This window comes from Canis aureus, chromosome 27 (genome assembly GCF_053574225.1).
Source record: "Canis aureus isolate CA01 chromosome 27, VMU_Caureus_v.1.0, whole genome shotgun sequence".
Taxonomy (NCBI): domain Eukaryota; kingdom Metazoa; phylum Chordata; class Mammalia; order Carnivora; family Canidae; genus Canis; species Canis aureus.
The window spans coordinates 9,178,658-9,196,924 of NC_135637.1; the positions used below are offsets into that span (position 1 = coordinate 9,178,658).

The 18,267-nt window shown below is 43.6% G+C and overlaps 1 long non-coding RNA gene across 1 annotated transcript; it reads right to left on the minus strand.

Annotated features, from left to right (window-relative positions):
* Window positions 1–4,847: 4,847 nt before the first annotated feature.
* On the minus strand, window positions 4,848–17,858 carry LOC144299750 (uncharacterized). The gene is made up of 2 exons (XR_013366435.1): window positions 17,764–17,858; window positions 4,848–5,712 (listed from the first exon to the last, which is right to left on the minus strand). It is a non-coding gene; the product is annotated as an uncharacterized LOC144299750 (long non-coding RNA).
* Window positions 17,859–18,267: the final 409 nt, after the last annotated feature.

Genomic DNA, 18,267 nt, shown 5'->3' on the forward strand with positions numbered 1-18,267 from the left:
TGCTGAGCACCTACTGTGACTGGGTGTTGGGCTGGTCAGATTGCAAGATTTCAGGATTTGCTTAGTAAAAGTAAATTTTGGTTTTAATTTTTTTCTGTAAGAGCAGGGATGGTAGGCAATGGACATAGCATAAAGACATGGAAACAAATATGGCTGTTGGAGTTCCCATATTTGGGATTTTAAGTGGGTTTGCCTCTTTTTTAAGATTTTATTTATTTATTCATGAGAGACACACAGAGAGAGGCAGAGGCATAAGCAGAGGGAGAAGCAGGCTCCCCACAGGGAGTCCAATGTGGGACTCGATCCGGAGGTGTTCCGGGATCACACCCTGAGCCGAAGGCAGATGCTCAACCACTGAGCCACCCAGGCATCCCAGGACTTGCCTCTGACAATATTTCTAACGGGTAGGTTTCAGTACCTATCTTGCCTATGGCCATCCTGCTGCCTGATAATGTCTCCCTCGCTAATCTAAACATACCTTGAGGAAATTGACAATGTATGTATAGTTCATTTCTCGAGCCTCAGCACCAATTTACTGTGAGGCACATAATGGAAACTCAATAAACAACAGTTGGCATTATCATTCTTGATACAAACATAAATTTGTGATACTATGTGCCAGGGCATATTAGTTACCTCTTGCCATGTAACAAATTGCTCCATAACTTAGTAGCTTGAAACAATAAACACTTGTTGTCTCACACAGTTTTGGAGGGTCAGGAATTGAAGAGTGGCTTAGCTGGGTGGGTCTAGCTCAGAGTCTCTCATGGGATTGCAGTCAAGATGTTGTCAGGGCTCTGGTCATCTGAAGGTTTGACCAGGGCCAGAGGGTCCATTCTCAGGTTGGCCCACTCATGAGACCAGTAGAATAGTGCTGACTGTTGATGGGAAGCCCCAGTCTCTCAGCACCCCGACCAGCCCGTGGGGCAGTTTGAGCATGCTCATGATTTGGCAGCTGGTTTTCCTAGAGTCAGTGACCTAAGGGAGAAGAAGATAGAAGCCACAATGTCTTTGATGACCTGGCTTTGGAAGTCACACACCGACATTTCTGCAGTGTCCTGTTGGTAACACAGGCCAGCCTTATTCAATGTGAGAGGTGGATCTTGCCAGACAAGGATCACCAGAGCCATATTGGAGGCTGGCTGCCGCATGGGGCCTCTGTGGGCACTCATGTGTGTTACTCTAGTCTTCATAATGCTGCTATGAGTTGGCTTTATTATCCTCATCATATGGATGAGAAAACATTTCCAAAGTGGTTAAGTGCCTCACCCGAGAGCAGAAACTTCCAAATGGTAAATGCTGCCTTTATGGGAGGATGCAAAGCCACACCAAGGGTGTGGATACTGAGGATGGACTGGGGTTCGGATTCCAGCTGGGCTACTCAGCAGGAAAATACTACTTTCCCAGGCAGGACCTGTTCCCACCCCCTATTGTTTTTTGAAAAAGGCATCAGCTATACATTATGACATGTCAACATCACTATTTTGGACATATCCCTGTTCAAGAGCCTTTTTTTTTTTTTTTAAATATCCAAACTACAACTAAGGTCTGCGTCTTAATAAAGACACGACCCTCCCAAAGCCAGAAGTTGTGCTCCTGAGAAGCTACATTTTTATTTATTTATTTATTTATTTATTTATTTATTTATTTATTTATTTTTAAGTCAATATTATCTGATTTAGATATGAAAATTCTATTTTGGTGAATCTTTTCCAAATTTTAAATAATGGCCTAAATGTATTAAGTTAAATTTAGCTTAGATAAATCCCTTTAAAACAGGGAAGCAGCAAGACTTCTGGCATTTAGGACAAAGGCCTAGGAGGCCAGCCTTTGAGGGGGGGTTCTCTCACCAGCCACCCCCAAGTATCTGTTTCTAAACTTGGAATCACAATGGTGATGATAATGATAGCAATGTTGATAATCATCATCATAAGCATAACGTTGCATATTATTGCATTTGAGTTTTCCCCAAAAACCTCAGAAGTCAGAATAATTATTTCCCTCTAATTGTACAGATGAGGGAAATGACACTCCAGAAGGGGTCAGCAATTTTTCCCAAAGTCACACCGGCAGAGCTGAGTTCGAACTTGGGTACTCTAACACCCAGCCCTGTGATATTTTTCACTGCACCCCCAAATGTTAAAGCCAGTGAAAAGATGAACTAAGGAGTGGGGAAAGTGAAATTAATCCCAGGGTGTTTGTGGGTTTCTCTTTAGAAGAGTTTGCTGTCTCTTTTCATTGCTTTTCCATTGTGGGTTTTTTGGGGGGTTTCCCCCTGATTTTACCAAGAACTGCCTAATTCAGATACACCCAAATCTGGCTTCCTGGAACCCTGCAGAAAAGCTGCCCCTGAACACTCCCCTCTCCCTCCCATGTTTCTTTTTTCTTTCTCCAGCCTCAGCTGCAGGCTGAGCCCTTAGCGCCTGCCCGCCAGCGGCTGGGAAGCTCTGTCAGAAGGTGCATGTTTGGGAATCCAGCTGGCCAGGGCACTGTATTATTCTATCATCAGCAGGCACTTTCCCTAGAAGTCATGCCAAACCTTTGTAGAACGCCCTGACAGTCTAGTGCTGGGCTGGAAGAAACAACTGAACAAGATTAAGACTAATAAAACAGATTTCATCTTAAAAGATGGCCAAATGCTCCCAAGATGGCAGAAGCTGGGAGCACCGAGTCTTTGATAGCTCTCTCTTGAAAGAAAGTAGCACGCAGTCACTGGAGTACAACGAATTTGCTGGTACCATCATTGGGAAAGTGGAGAAAGACCCAAGCCACAAGCTGGAGGTTCAGAAGAGCAGAACCAGAGCCAGCCAGGAACCCAGGGCCAGCCGCCCTTGGCCACCCCAGCCTACAGAACCCAGGGCCAGTGTGCGAATGAGAACCACGAAAGGACCATCTGGTTCTGGAATCATCCTTCTCAGAACTGAGCTAGGCGTGCTTGTGGGTGACACTGGTTAATTGCTCTCATGTTGGCTTTCAATAAATAGCACCCTCGTTCAGTTCCTCCACGCCTCTGTTGCCTATGCTGTCCACCATCTCTGTACCTCTGTGGCAGCCGGGGACCCTCACTCTCCCACACCCAAGGCTGGAAGGATGTGTCAACTTCATCACTCCCCTGGCCGAATTTAACCGTGATGAGCAAACTTTCCATTTGTGGGGCTCATATGGAGGCTGAAAAGACTTGGTTCGTTTTGTTTTGCATCATTAGTTTGCCCTAGAGAGGAAGCATGAAAAAAATGACTAAGGCCCCTGCCCTTCTGTTGCTGACATCCCCCTGGGGGAAACAGGTAATAAACACAAGGCATTAAGTAAACTATATGCTATGTTAGAAACTGTAGGGCACGGAAAGGAGTATCAGGACGCCTGAGTGGTTGGGACAAGCTGCAGGATTAGAAGAGTCCTCAATGAGAAGGTGACACTGGAGTGAAGATTTAAGAAGGCCAAGGAGTGTGGTAGACATATAATGGCCCCAAAGATGTCCACATCCTAATCCCTGAAACCTGTATCTGGCCATGTGAATGGACCTTATGTGGCAAAGAAGACTTTGCAGGTGTGATCAAATTAAGGATCTTGAGATGGGGAGTTGGTCCTGGGTTGTCTGGGTGAGCCCAATGTCATCACCAGGGTGCGATATGTTGATTTGATGCACTTACATATGGCCACTGCTGGAACTCCATAATCCTCACAGACCAGCTTCAAGCTCCTACGGGAACCCCAAAGCCACACGCTGAAACTGGGGTTTCATGGCACTAACCCCAGGAAAGCCTGCAGGGCTCTGGATTATCAGGGGATGAGCCCCAGGACTCAAGGAGGAAATCCAGCCTCTGGGCCATCTCCCCTGACCTGGACCGTGCGGTTTGCCTCACTGCAGCCCCTTAGCTTTGGCAGAGAATGTGCATTCCTTCCTGTCCCCTTATACTTCCCAGCTCAGGAAATGGTGGATAGATGTTGGGGTCCCAGAACGTGACTCGTGTGGCCCGATATTTTCCAAGACTGCTGATCTGACATCAATTCACAGAATTTTTTACAACAGTCTTCTCCCTTCCTGTGGAGAAGTTCCCCAGATATAAATATAACAACAGAAACAGACCTACGGGGTTCAGCCAGGAAGAAAGGGCTGTGGGTAAGTCAGACCTCGTGGCTCCTTTGAGCACTCAGAGGCAACATTAATCTGGACACTTGGATGAAAGGCCCAGCTCCCCTTGCCAGACAATCTGTAAACTACACCGCCAGAAAGCATCTCTGGACACCGAGACCTACTGTTCTCCCCTTAGTAGGGTGCAAGCACGGGGCTGGGAAGACTCATGCTTTCTACAGTAGTTTTGCTGTCTCTCTTTTAGCTACAAATTTAGAAGCAGTGCTTAATAAGAAAAACAGAAGCCACAGGAAGAAGGAGGCTCTGGAAACAATATATGTTGCAAAAAGCCTCTGAGTCTCAGCTGCTCCCAATTAGAGGACACCTGATTGCCTCTAGTGCAGGAGCCCAGCGAGGGGCCAGTTGAGCAGGAATGAAAGACACCCACATACAAACCCAGCTCCCCTGGGAGCGTCCCCTGCAAACCAAGGCATGGATAGCCACGGAGCACCCGCACCACAAGCCCTTGACCATGGCTACTTTCTCTTCCTCCCCTTGCTCCCTCCTCACTCCCTTACTGGCTTTTTCCCTCCTTTTTCTCCCTGTCCTGGTATTTCCTTCTTCTTTTTTGTCAGTTCTTTAGTCCTCTAAGAGGATATCCCTTGAGCCGCCTCAAGGGATGGCAGATGGCCTGTGTGGCATTTAAGGCTAAACACATCCCTGCTAAAGACACTGCCTATCAAAGAGAAGAAGAATTGAGGCTGACACCAAGAGCTATGTTTACCCAGATTTATTTTGTGACCAGCACTGCCCTAAGCACCATTCTAAGAACAACTGCCAGCTCCTTCCTCCCCCAAGACTATCTCTTGCAGCAGGCGGTCTCTGGTCCCCATGGAATACACGAGACCGAGGGAAGGGAGCAGGTGGCTTTCACATGAAAAGGTCTGAGACCGAGATGAGTGGCTGCTTCCTGTTCTGTTTCTGTGGGGAAAGCCTTTCGAAACTCCCCAGGGAGTCCTTGTGAAGAAGTTCATTTCCTTTCTTGGGCCATGGTGATTTGGATGTAAAAAAAAAAGACAGCAGATCTTCTCATTTATGGGCACAGATTGAAGAAGCAGGCAACAACAGGTTAATCAGCAAGGGATTCAACCAGACTCTGCTGACCAACCACCTGTGCCATCTGTTACTTCCAGGTGACATGATTTGGAGTCATCAGACCTGGCATCAGTTGGCCTGGGCTTCATTGGAAGTCCCAGGAAGCCCACACAGAAGTGTTCCAATGATGAAGGCATTGATCATCACCTCTAACAAGACATTCAGATGTAGGGCAGCTCCAGGGCTGGTTGATTCAGTAGCCCAGCGATGGCATCAAGGTTCTTCCTTTCTTACTGACATCCTCAGGGTCACCCCCTCGTGATCTCAAGATGGCTGCCACAGCTCTGAGAAAACATCTATACACAGCATCCAGAGGTGAAAAGGGGTCAGTCTTTTCCTTGTGTCTCTTTTATAGGAGCTAGAACCCCTTCCCAGAAGCCCCCAGGAGACCTCTCCCATTGCATCGGCCAGAACAGGTCTAAGCAGAACCAGGCAAAGGGTGATGGAGGTGCATGTTTGCTTCATCCAATCAGGATTTACCACATCTGGGTCAAGGAGGGGTGGGCAAGAAAGAGAGCACATGGGTGTCAGGTTGGAAACCAATATTTTCTACCTCAAGCATCTCCCTTAATGACATGCTCTGATCCATCCCCACCCCAACCCTTACAAAGCATTGTCATGCCAAGGAGTTCAATAGTCAGCTTCTTTGTAGGGTAAGGAAACTACCTATTGTAAATGCAAAACATATGAAAGTCATCTTTTTCCAATTCTTTTGGTCTTTTGCCTTGACAAACAGAGCTTTGCCTTGCCAGTCTGTATCTGATCAAACACCAATAATGATAAGGTTAAAATAAAAAAGGATCCAAATTCCTGGCTCAACTCGATTCAGAGATAACCACGTACAGACTTTCTGGGTGTTTCTATAATGGATTTTGAGCTCAGCCTGTGTTTAGAAAAGATTGGTGTCACATATAAGCAACGTGGGGTCAGACAAAGTTTAGGCTGATTGAGCAGTGGTTCTGAAAGAGAGAAGGAGCCAGAGATAGTCAGTAAGAGAGACCGAGAGAGACAGATGAGCAACAGAAAGATACAGAGAGATGGAGAGAGAACTCTTCTTTTGTCTCCATCGCAATGCAACAATATAGACACATTGCTCCAAAGAAAGGGACAGATCAACTCTCAAGACACAGAACATCTCATGGAATCCCCAAATATGTTACAATCTCATCCCCTAATTAGTCCCAAATCCTAGACCACAAACAACTTGTGCAAAATCTCACAGCCAGGCCTGAATATAACTCAGTATGCTTGGATCCCACCACCCAACTGAGACTGTACAAAATAAGAATAAGAAAACAACACTCACATGATGAGCTTTCATTATGTGTCAGACACTCACTGTACTCAGTATTTTATATTCGTCACCATATTTGCTCTTCCCAAGAATACTGGGAGGTGGTTGTTATTTTTAATGATTGATTTTCTGATACCTATTATCAGTTTGGTGAGATGCTCAGTGACTTAGGTAGTGAGGTAGCTAGGTAGTGAGGCTACCTAGCTAGTAAGTGGCAGAGCCAGGAGTTTAACTGAAGTCCATCTGTCTAACAATAACTATGTTTGCTTTTAAGCTATGCACACCTCTATGACCATTCCAACCATGTAACTAGCACTGGAATATTTTATTAACATGGATAGTGGTGGCAAGGAGCAAAGATTATTCTGGAGACTGGTTAATGGCATTATTATTTTTATTTTTATTTTTAAAACTCCATGTCCATCAACAGATGAATAGATAAATTGTCGTCTATCCACACAGTGGAATATTATTCAGCCATAAAAAGGACTGGAGTTCTGATACATGTACCATGTAAATGAACCTCAGAAACATGGTGTTGAATGAAAGAGGCCAGATAAAAGATCATATATTGTGCAACTCCATTGATATGAAAGGTCCAGGTAACTTCAAAGAGTAGAAAGCAGATTGGTGGTTGCCAGAGGATGGAGGTGGGGGAGAATGGAGAGGAACTATTTAATGGGTATAGGGCCTTCTTTTGGAGTGAAGAAACTGTATTGGAGTAAGATAGAGGTGGTGGTTAAACAACATCATGAATGTACTATATGTCTGAACTGTTCAGTTTAAAGTGGTTAATTAGGGCAGCCCAGGTGGCTCAGCGGTTTGGCGCCACCTTCAGCCCAGGGTGTCGTGATCCTGGAGACCCGGGATCGAGTCCTGCATTGGGCTCCCTGCATGGAGCCTGCTTCAACCTCTGCCTATATCTCTGCCTCTCTCTCTCTCTCTCTCTCTCTCTCTCTCTGTGTGTGTGTCTCATGAATAAATAAATAAAATCTTAAAAAACAATAATAAAGTGGTTATGTTATATGAATTCTCCTCAGAAAAAGAAAAGATGAACAAGAAGAAGAAAGAAGAGGAGGATGAGGAGAAGAGGAGGAGGATGAAGGAGGAGAAGGAGAGGGTGGAGAAGAAGAGGAGAAGGAGGAGGAAGGAGAAGGAAGAGGAAGGAGAAGGAGGAGGGGAGAAGAAGAAAGAGGAGAAGGAGGAAGAAAAGGAGGGAGGAGGAGGTGGAGGAAGAAGAAGGAGGAAAAACAGGAAGTGGAGGAGAAGAAAAGGAAGAGGAAGGAGGAGAAGGAGGAGGAGAGGAGAAGGAGAAGAGGAAGGGAGAAGGAATCAGTCATTCTGACCTTATAATCATTACATCCTCATCAAAACATCTGAAAGGGGCCCAGCCACTCTCCTTCCAACCGGTGAGGTGATGATACTCAAAGAGCTGCTGATGCTAGTATTAGTAACTGTTCAGGCACCAGGCTGTCTTGATAAAGTCATATTGCTATGTGCAGAGTAGCCTGATTGAATCACATAGCATCATTTTAAGAAACCAGGGTACATTACTGATGGCTAAAGTTCTGCAGAACCAGATCAGAGGAGCAGCAGAGCACCACCCCTGAAAGATATGACCCACATATCACAAAGGCCAGCTGACTCTGTGCCCTTCCTGGGAAACATCTGTGAAATGAGAATGTAAGCCCTAAACACAATCATTAGGTCCAGAATAAGCTGCATCCTCCAGGAGGAATGGAGATAATCGACTGGCAGTGTGCTGTCTCTGATATCACTCACCTTTTAGACAAAGCTTCATGTGTTCCTGATTAGAAATTTCTTTGTGGAAGATGGGGGTGGGATCTGGTTTCTGTCTGCTTGAGACAGGAGGGGTGAGGGCAGGTGGAGAAGAAAGAAAATCAGGCTGCAGTTACAGGGCCAGTGTGGGGAGTTCTTGGCCACAAACATTCAAGACGCCTCTTTCATGGAAAAAGAAAGAAAAAATTGCAGTGACTCTGAACTTTTCATTTTCTAAAGCTGAGTGACTCCATCCAGTGTGAATGAAAATGCTGACATCTCAATGATAAAGCCATCCTGCAATGCAGACTCCAGATTTCCTATGGAGGATAGTCTTCATCTGGTGGAAGGGGAAGGGTGAGTCCCAGCCCTCCTCCAACCATTATGAGCAAATAAGTTCTGGAAAAATCCAGATTTGTTATTTCTGTAGGGCCTACCCTTCCCCCACCAGGAACAGCATGTGCATTGGCCAACAGGACAACCAACAGGCTGGCATCTCCCCTCGGAGATGGTACCCAGGTCATGTGACAGAAGCCAGAGCCCCAAGACTCCCAACTCCCAAAGCCTCCTTCTTCTGTTTGCCCCCTTAGCCAAGAAATCGCTAGATTATCTCAAGTGCCTGGATCCAGCTGGACTCTAACCTGATCCTTCTTAACATCCCTAAAATGGCCCTCCTTGACTCCGCCTGATATTCCTACATCCTACCGCTTTCTTTCCTCACCTGTACTAAAGTCCCAATTATTCTTACACTCATTTATCTACTTCCTGGAGGTTTCTCACTTGGTTCCATTGGCCTGTGTTGACTTATCCTCCACTCCCTGAAGCACCATCGACTATCTGGCACCACCCCCTGCACTGTCTCCCAAATGTAACTCTCACCATGGTAAACCTATTGGTGTCATTCTAGTTCAACACACATATTGAGAATCACCCTTATCCAAGTATCAAGTTGAGAATTTTCACATTATTTTCACATTTATATGAGCACTTTGGAATACTTGAATGAACTCTGTTTTACTGACACTATAAACATTATGCAGTTGATTGAAGGAATGCACCAGGGCAGTGTGTTAACCTGAGGAGATAGCCGATATAAGTCAAAAACAACCTTCATATGATCAAGGTTAATATCATCAGTAATATGTCAGTAGTATGTACTATTAATGTGATGTGATGAGAATGGCCTCTGTGGTCTTCCTCCCTAAAACCTATTGCCCAATCTAAGCAAGGGGAATATATTAGACAAACCCAAATTGAGAGGAACCAATATTCCTTTCTTTTTTTTTTTTTTTTAGTTTTTTTTACTTTAAAAATTATTTATTTATTTATTCATGAGAGGCACAGAGAGAGACCTTTTTTAGAAGGTTTATTTATTTAATTTGGAGAGACAGGGCATGCATGAGTAGGGGGAGAGGGCAGAGGGAAAGGGAGAGAATCTCAAGCAGACTCCCGGCTGAGCATAGAGCCTGACACAGGGCTTGATATCATGACCCTGAGATCATGACCTGAGCCAAAATCAAGGCAGGCAGAGGGCGAAGAAGACTCCATGCAGGGAGCCCGATGTGGGACTCGATCCCAGAACCTGGGATCATGCCCTGAGCCAAAGGCAGACGTTCAAACACTGAGCCACCCAGGTGTCCCTGAGAGGAACCAATATTCTTCAGAAGTTTCAAGGTCATAAAAGACATAGAAACCCTAAGGATCTGTCTCACGCCAGAGGAGACTAAGGAGACACAATAACTGAATGCAATGTGGTATCCTGGATGAGGTCCTAGAACAGCAGAAAGATATTAGGGGAAAACTAGTGACATGGTAACAAAGGGTAGAGTTAATAATAACCTACCAAGGCTGGTTTCTTGGTTTTGACAAATGTACAACAGAGGAAACTGGGTGAAGGGTATATGAGAACTCTCAGTACTATCTTTGTAACTTTTCTGTAAATCGAAAACTATTCTAAAATTGAAAGTTTATTTTTTTAGAAGGTTTATTTATTTAATTTGGAGAGACCGGGCATGAATGAGTAGGGGGAGAGGGCAGAGGGAAAGGGAGAGAATCTCAAGCAGACTCCCGGCTGAGCATAGAGCCTGACACAGGGCTTGATATCATGACCCTGAGATCATGACCTGAGCCAAAATCAAGAGTCAGTCACTTAACTAACTGAGCCACCCAGGTGCCTGAAGGTTTATTTTTTAAAAGAGCAACAAGTTGTACTGTGAATAGTATACTCTCATTTGTTAAAAAAAATAAAAACTATAAACATAGAGCATGGCATAGAAGGACACACAATAAACTTACTACTTGTTACCTGGAGCAAGGGGACCTGAGGGGTGACAGAGAAATTACTAACATCTTCTGTATATTTCTGTCATTTGAACTGCTGCAGTGAACAACCTGTTTCTATGCTATCTCATCTGTTATAGGAAGCAAAATATGCAATTTTTAAAAATCTAATAAAATTTTGGGGAAAATACTTGCTTCCTTATTTCCAAGATCACTGGCAGGAAAATATTATTGGAACTTAAACAAGGAGGGCCAAATTATGCCCTCCTCCAAGCCCTGAAAAAAATGTCCCTCTCCAGAAACATGGTGATATTTCCCCTGGTCCCATTAGTCAATTAAACTGGATACCAAGTATGGTACCTAGTATTACCCTAAAATCTGGAATTCTAGGGATGCCTGGGTGGCTCAGCGGTTGAGCATCTGACTTTGGATCAGGGCGTTATCCTGGAGTCCCAGGATCGAGTCCCATGTTGAGCTTCCTGCATGGAGCCTGCTTCTCCCTCTTCCTATGTCTCTGCCTCTCTCTCTCTCTCTCTCTCTCTCATAAATAAATAAATAAAATCTTAAAAAAATAAAGTCTGGAATTCTATAAATAATAATCTTCCACAAAGAATTTTATACATTAAGGAAAGTCTAGGGAAATGTGTCCACTTCGTACTACATGCTAAACCTGAAGATGTTGAATATGTTTTTGACTCATGAAATAGAAGAGCTCTGGTAGGGTGTGGATAGTGTAGGATGACCAAGGAAAATAAAGAGGGATAAACTCTAAGAAAAGATTGAGGGAACTGACAATTAAGAAACTACCTATGACCCTTGAGAGAGTGAGACAAACTGCAGGGCCTCTGAGGAGGGAAAGGAAACAAAGATTCCCTGGAGGAGAACCACGTGGTATGTTAGAACTAATAAAAAGGTTGCTTCTCCCTCTGCCTGTGTCTCTGCTTCTCTCTCTCTCTGTGTCTCTCATGAATAAATAAATAAAATATTAAAAAAAAAAAAGGGCAGCCCAGGTGGCTCAGCAGTTTAGCACCACCTTCAGCCCAGGGTTGATTCTGGAGACCGGGGATCGAGTCCCATGTGGGGCTCCTTGCATGGAGCCTGCTTCTCCCTCTGCCTGTGTCTCTGCCTCTCTCTCTCTCTCTCTGTGTCCCTCATGAATAAATAAATAAAATATTAAAAACAAAACAAAACAAAAAAAAAAGGTTTAGTAGGGTGGCCAGATACAAGATAAATACACAAATACCAGTAGCTTTCCTTTATAGTAGCCTCAATCAACTACACCAGGTCGGAGACAAAAAGACCCAACTATATTAAGAACAACAACAACAACAAACCAGAAAATACTGAGGCGTAAAGTTATAAGAAATGCCAAAAACCTATGTGATGACACAAAATTTTATTGGAGAACATGAGTAGACCTGAATCAATGGAATTATCTTGTTTTTTTCAGGTAAGAAAGTTCAACATTGTAATGATGTTGACTTCACCCTCACCTTATTAATCCAGAATTGCCATGCAATTCCAAACAAGCTTCTAAGAGGGGTTTTAATTTAACTTGAAAAGCTGATTCTAAAATTCATCTCATTGCTGGTTTTTTACACAATTTCATGGCTTTTCAAAACTATGATCATTAAGGAAGGGTGGTCTTAGTACACAGAGGTAGAGTTGTTGATTCCTTGCCATTGCCAGCATCTTACCTCCCCTTGCCACTGCCAAAGAGCACCCGAATAGCCAGGATTTACATAGGATTGACCTCATCCTTACCTCTAGGGTGGGATCTTATGGACAAGCCAGTCAACAGGTCCATCTGACCACCCCATGTCTGGGTTCAAATCAGGTCAAAGAAGGACAAGACCTAATTTTGGAATGCTTTGGTTATAGATTCCCTCTTTTTCTTGTTGGATATGACCAAGGTGGCACTAACAACTCAGAAGACCAAGTTGATTAAAGTAGGTCCTTATTGTCATCTGGGCTGCTGGGTCCTGCCTTGTTTGAAGCCAGTGGCCCTGTACTTCTCAGTTACAAGTCAGTAAATTCATTGTGTTGTATTCAATCAGTTTAATTTGAATTTTCAGTTGTTTACAACTGCAAGTATCTTTCCTGCTTCAATACAGATTGCACACATAGATAAACGCGACAATGTACAGCATCCAAAAAGGGATAAGGATGTGTGTGTGCATGCACATATGTGTGCTTCATATCCTGGGGTCAATGGGTGTTTCTGCAAGAGAGGTTCTTTAACCACTTGCATCAAGGACTTCCAAAATATAGTTTGCAGGCCATCAGAACTAGAATGGGGAATTTGCATTTTTAACAGGCTTCCCAAATAGTTCGTAGGCATGAGGAAGTTTGAGAACTACCAGAATAGAACTGTGTTTCATACCGAGGTTCACTGCCAATTGGTACATCATGAAATCAACTCAGAAGGTCTGGGTCAGCATTTTTTTTTAAATGAAAGAATGGATAGGGATGGATGAAATGAAACAAAACAGAACAACTCAGAATGCATCACAGCAGAAAAGATAAGTATTGTTTTATGAAGTTTTTGTTTCTGTGTACATATGCAAACTTAGTTCAGCTGGCATTCAACAATTACAACTATAATTGTTAAAATACCAAAGTGCAATTTCTACTGGTTGGTAGATAGCTGCTGCCTATGCACATGCCCTCCTGCTGCCTTGGGACAACACACACACACACACACACACACACACACGCACCCTTATCATCAAAAGGGTTAATTTCTGACACAGCCAGAAGTTTCCAAGACCTGGCTCAGTTTTAAGACCAAATTCTGATCATCAGCCTCCTGGCCTGACCAGATGTTAAATATTTGACTCTCACCTACGTACATGTGTGTAAGTGTAATGTATTAGAATGCTAAAATATACTGAAATTATGTATAACGTTTGAAAAGCACCATTATGGACCAAGAGTTCTCAGCAGTCTTGGTAATGGGAGGTTAGGGTGGTTACACTGGGCACATGAGCTGATCCCATTCACCCATGCTGGCTTTGCAAGGCAAAGCAAACAAGGAGTGGCCTTTGCTTCCTTCTCACATATTTGGTTTGAAAACAAACAGTGGGAGGTGTGTAAATACACACACTGAACCTACCATTGGAAGAGCAGGTGGTGAGGACACAAGATCAAATGGGACGATAATGACGTCCAACTTCTGGCTAAAGTCCAGAGATGATCTGTGCTTAGAAAGAAATGTGAAAGAAGGAAAGAAAAGAAAAGCTACTGGCCTTGTCAACATGACCAAAATCCAGTACTGATGAGAAATTTTCATATATCAGTTCTTCAAGTGCTCAATAACAAGCAAACCCTGTGTTTTCAAGGACGATTCAACAAGAGCTGGTCATTTCATGAATTCAAAGTGGCCAGTGTCATTCAAACCTTCAATTCTGAGTGAAATCCATTCCTGAAACACTGCCCATCTTGTGACTCTCCATCTTCCCGTTTCACTGGCTCGGTCTCAATCCCCAGAAGCCCAGTTAGGCAGGAGATCAAAAATCCATCTCTCTTTTTTTAAAAAGCTGTACATATTTCATGTCCACGATTTGATGGGTTTGGAAATAAGTATACACCCATGAAACCATGACCACAATCTACGTCATAAATGTATCCATCACCTCTAAAGTTTCCTCCTACACTCTTATTTATTATTATTTAGTGTGTGTTATAAGAACACTTGACATAAGATCTACCTTCTTAGCAAATGTTTAAGTATACAATACAATGTAGTTAACTATAGGCACAGTAGATCTCTAGGACTTATTTACTATGTGTAACCCAAACTTTGTACCCTCTATTCCTTTCCATTTTTCCCTCCCTCACCCCTGAGCCCCTGGCAGCCACCATTCCACTCTCTGCTTCTGAGTTTGACTCTTAGATTCTTCATATAAGTGGCATCATTTAGTATTTGTCCTTCTGAATCTGGCTTATTTCACTCAGTGTTATATCCTCCAGGTTCATCTGTGTTGTCCCATAAGGGAGAATTTCCTTCCTTTTTAAAGCTGAATAATATTCCATTGTGTGTATGTGTATGTGTGTACACCATATTTTCTTTTGCACAGACACTTAAATTGCTTCCATATCTTGGCTATTGTGAATAATGTTGCAGTGAACATAGGAGTGCAGATACCTCTTCAAGAGCCTGCTTTTAATTGCTTTGGATATATACACCCAGACATGGGCTTGTTGGATCATATGGTAGTTTTGTTTTCAATTTGTAAGGAACCTCCATACTGCTTTCCATAGTGACTGCACCAACAGACATTCCTATAAACAGTGCAAAAGTGTTCCCTTTTCGGGATCCCTGGGTGGCGCAGCGGTTTGGCGTCTGCCTTTGGCCCAGGGCGCGATCCTGGGGACCCGGGATCGAATCCCACATCGGGCTCCCTGCATGGAGCCCGCTTCTCCCTCTGCCTGTGTCTCTGCCTCTCTCTCTCTCTCTCTCTCTCTGTGACTATCATGAATAAATAAATAAAATCTTTAAAAAAAAAAAAAGTGTTCCCTTTTCTCCACGCACTCACCAACATTTGTTTTTTAAATAAAAGATATTCTAATGGGTACGAGGTGATATCTCACTGCGGTGAGATATCAGCTTTTGAATTGCAGTTCCCTGATGATGAGCAATATTGAGTATCTTCTCATGTACCTGTTGGTCATTTGTTTGTCTTTTTTGGAAAAATGTCTATAGGTCCTTTGCCCGTTTCTAAATCAGGTTGTTTTTTTTTTTATTATTGCTATTGGGTCATAGCAGTTCTTCATATAGTCAGTATATTAACCCTTTATCAGACAGAGGGTTTGCAAATATTTTCTTCCATTCCATAAACTGTCTTTTCATTTTGTTGATCATTTCCTTTGTTGTGAGGATCCACCTTTTGCCAGCACTTTAAAAAATGCTCCTCAAGAAGACCGGTGGTATGGAGCTTACTATAGTGTTTTATTTACTCCGGTAAATTCCTCCAACCCAGTCTAAATTCAGCTAGATTCTTCTGATCCTCGATCCTACCACTGGGGATTTATCCTACAGATGTACTTACAGTGGTTACTTTTGGGGAGAGAACCCAGGTGGGGAAAGGGTAGGATTGCCAGGCACAACAGGGAACACCAGTTAAATGTGAATTTCAGATTAAACAATGCATATATATATAAGTATAGATAGATAGAGATAGAGATAGAGAAATAGTAGTTAGTATAAGGATATCCCTGCAACATGTGGGACATAGTTACACCAAAAAAAAAATGTTTTCGTTTAGCTAAAATTCAAATTTAACTGGACACCTTATATTTTAATTTGCTAAATGTGGCAGCCCTAAAAAGGAGGGTCTGTAGGAAAGGGAATTCATTTTCTGCATTGTACTTTTCTGTACTGTTTGAATTTCCAAGTGTTAAAAGATTTAGGGTTTATAAGTAGGGATTTTTTTAAATAAATTTTTATTTATTTATGATAGTCAGAGAGAGAGAGAGAGAGAGAGAGAGAGAGGCAGAGACACAGGCAGAGGGAGAAGCAGGCTCCATGCACCGGGAGCCCGACATGGGATTCGATCCGGGGGCCTCCAGGATCGCGCCCTGGGCCAAAGGGAGGCGCTAAACCGCAGCGCCACCCAGGGATCCCGCGATTTTTTTTTAATAAAATAATTTTTATTGGTGTTCAATTTACAAACATACAGAATAACACCCAGTGCTCATCCCGTCAAGTATCCCCCTCAGTGCCCGTCACCCACTCACCCCCACCCCCCTGTAAGTAGGGATTATACGAGATATCAACCATCTTTGTTGATCCGTTTTCTTCTTAGTTTTTTGCAATTCATAAAAATCTCCTGACATGCTAAATATATTTGTTAAAGATTTACAAATTCAGCTGAATATAAATGGAAAAGGACAATAAGGAAGCACTTTTCTGTCTGTTGGATGGGAGGAAAGAAAGGGTTAAAGTCAAATGTGGAAAATAACCTGAAGATCCAGGGCTGTTTGAACAGCAAATAAATTGAAAGAAAATACCAGAAATCGATGCTGAGCCAAAATGTGGCAAGAGCGAGAAGCAGAAACCAAAGTGGGAGTAAATATCAGGTGGCCTGCATGGTGGAACGCTGTGTTTTATTTCAACCAGCCCTGAATGTTCTCCGTGTTTGGGGCTTTTTTTAGCATTACACTTCTATGATAAACTAAATATCTCTCATTCCTATCATTCTGGTTTTCACATTCTTAATGCACCATCAATTCACAGAATGCAGACAGTCCTGAATGATTTACACTTTGCTTCAGTGACTCTTGTAATTCATACATTTATGAATTTAAAATTTTTGCCCAAGGCTGAAAATAAATATTTGCTCTGTCCTTGCAGCATTTTGGTCCCCCACAGGCAACTAGAAACTTTCCCTTGCAGGTTGGACGACTGTCCTTCTACAGGCTGGGACTTGCCGGCCCACATTTGACCCCCAAGGGTCCATTGAGAAAGTTGAGTGAACATTTAATGTCAAGTCCCTGCACAAGAGCATCATTTATCTTTCTCAAAGCTTCCTTGGAAAAATTTCCTTATGAAAATTTTAAAAAAGAAAAATTTTTTAAGTCATTCTGTAAACTGTGAAATGTGTCACACATCAAACTGCTCAGGAGGAGGCTGGTTTTGCCAGGCCAGGAATTCTGGAAAGTTCTGTCTGCCTCTAGCAGGTTTGTTTGCTCTGTACACTGCCCTTTGCATTTGGGATTTCACAGCCGCACAAAAGGAGCTTTCTCAGATTGAAGAGAAATATCCAGAAGGCCCTGGAGAACAGGTGACCGGTAATGAAGCCAGTAGCCAAAACAGCGTGAGGTGCCTGCTAACATGCCTGTCATCTAAGTAATGAAAGTGCAGGGCTATGTTCAGGGTAGCCCTGGGGTTGAGCTGACCCAGCCTGGGGAGCTCCCTGGTGAGGTCTGCATATACCTGAGCCCAATCTGTCCACAGTTCTGAGGATAATCAGGCCTAGGTGGGACATAGTCTGGTTTTCTCACACTTCTCCTCTCTCTGGTTTCCCTTTTTGGTTCCAAAAACACTTCTTTTCCATTCCCTAGAAGTCGGAGCTTGGCACAGACTAGGCTACTCCTGCCAGACCTCGAGGGGCCCAGGGCTGAGACCCAGCAGAGACGGGTTGGGGATCATTCTTGGGACAGCACACAAGCCTATACTCACCTGCTACACCTTCTGTAGCCCGGCTTACCTTCATGGGGAAGGCTCTCTCTCTAACACCAGGCAGGCTGGCCTTCTAGTTCCATCAGCAAGTGACACAGGCAATTGAAAAAGGAAAGAAAATGACCCTTGGGTTGGCATTCAAGACACAGAGGAGGAGAGACTGCATGAGGTAAAGAGCCCAGAACCCAGAGTCAGGCTGCTGGGTTCACATCCTGCCCCACCATTCCTGGCTGGGTGGCCCGAGGGAAGGGCTGAAATGTTCTGCATCTTCAACTGTGAACTGGAGATGGAACAATAGTCCTTGCCTCAGAGGGTAATGGGCTAATACACGGGAGTGGTTAGAACAATGGCATGTCCTGGGGGTTGAAAATGTAGCTGCTGTCACCATCATTAAAGTTAAGCTGGCCATCTTCAGCAGAAAAAGTCAGAGGAAAATCGGATGCATTTCCATGTTGGGATCAGTAGACCAGCGTCTCTGATCTACCTAACCCTGCAGCACAAGGA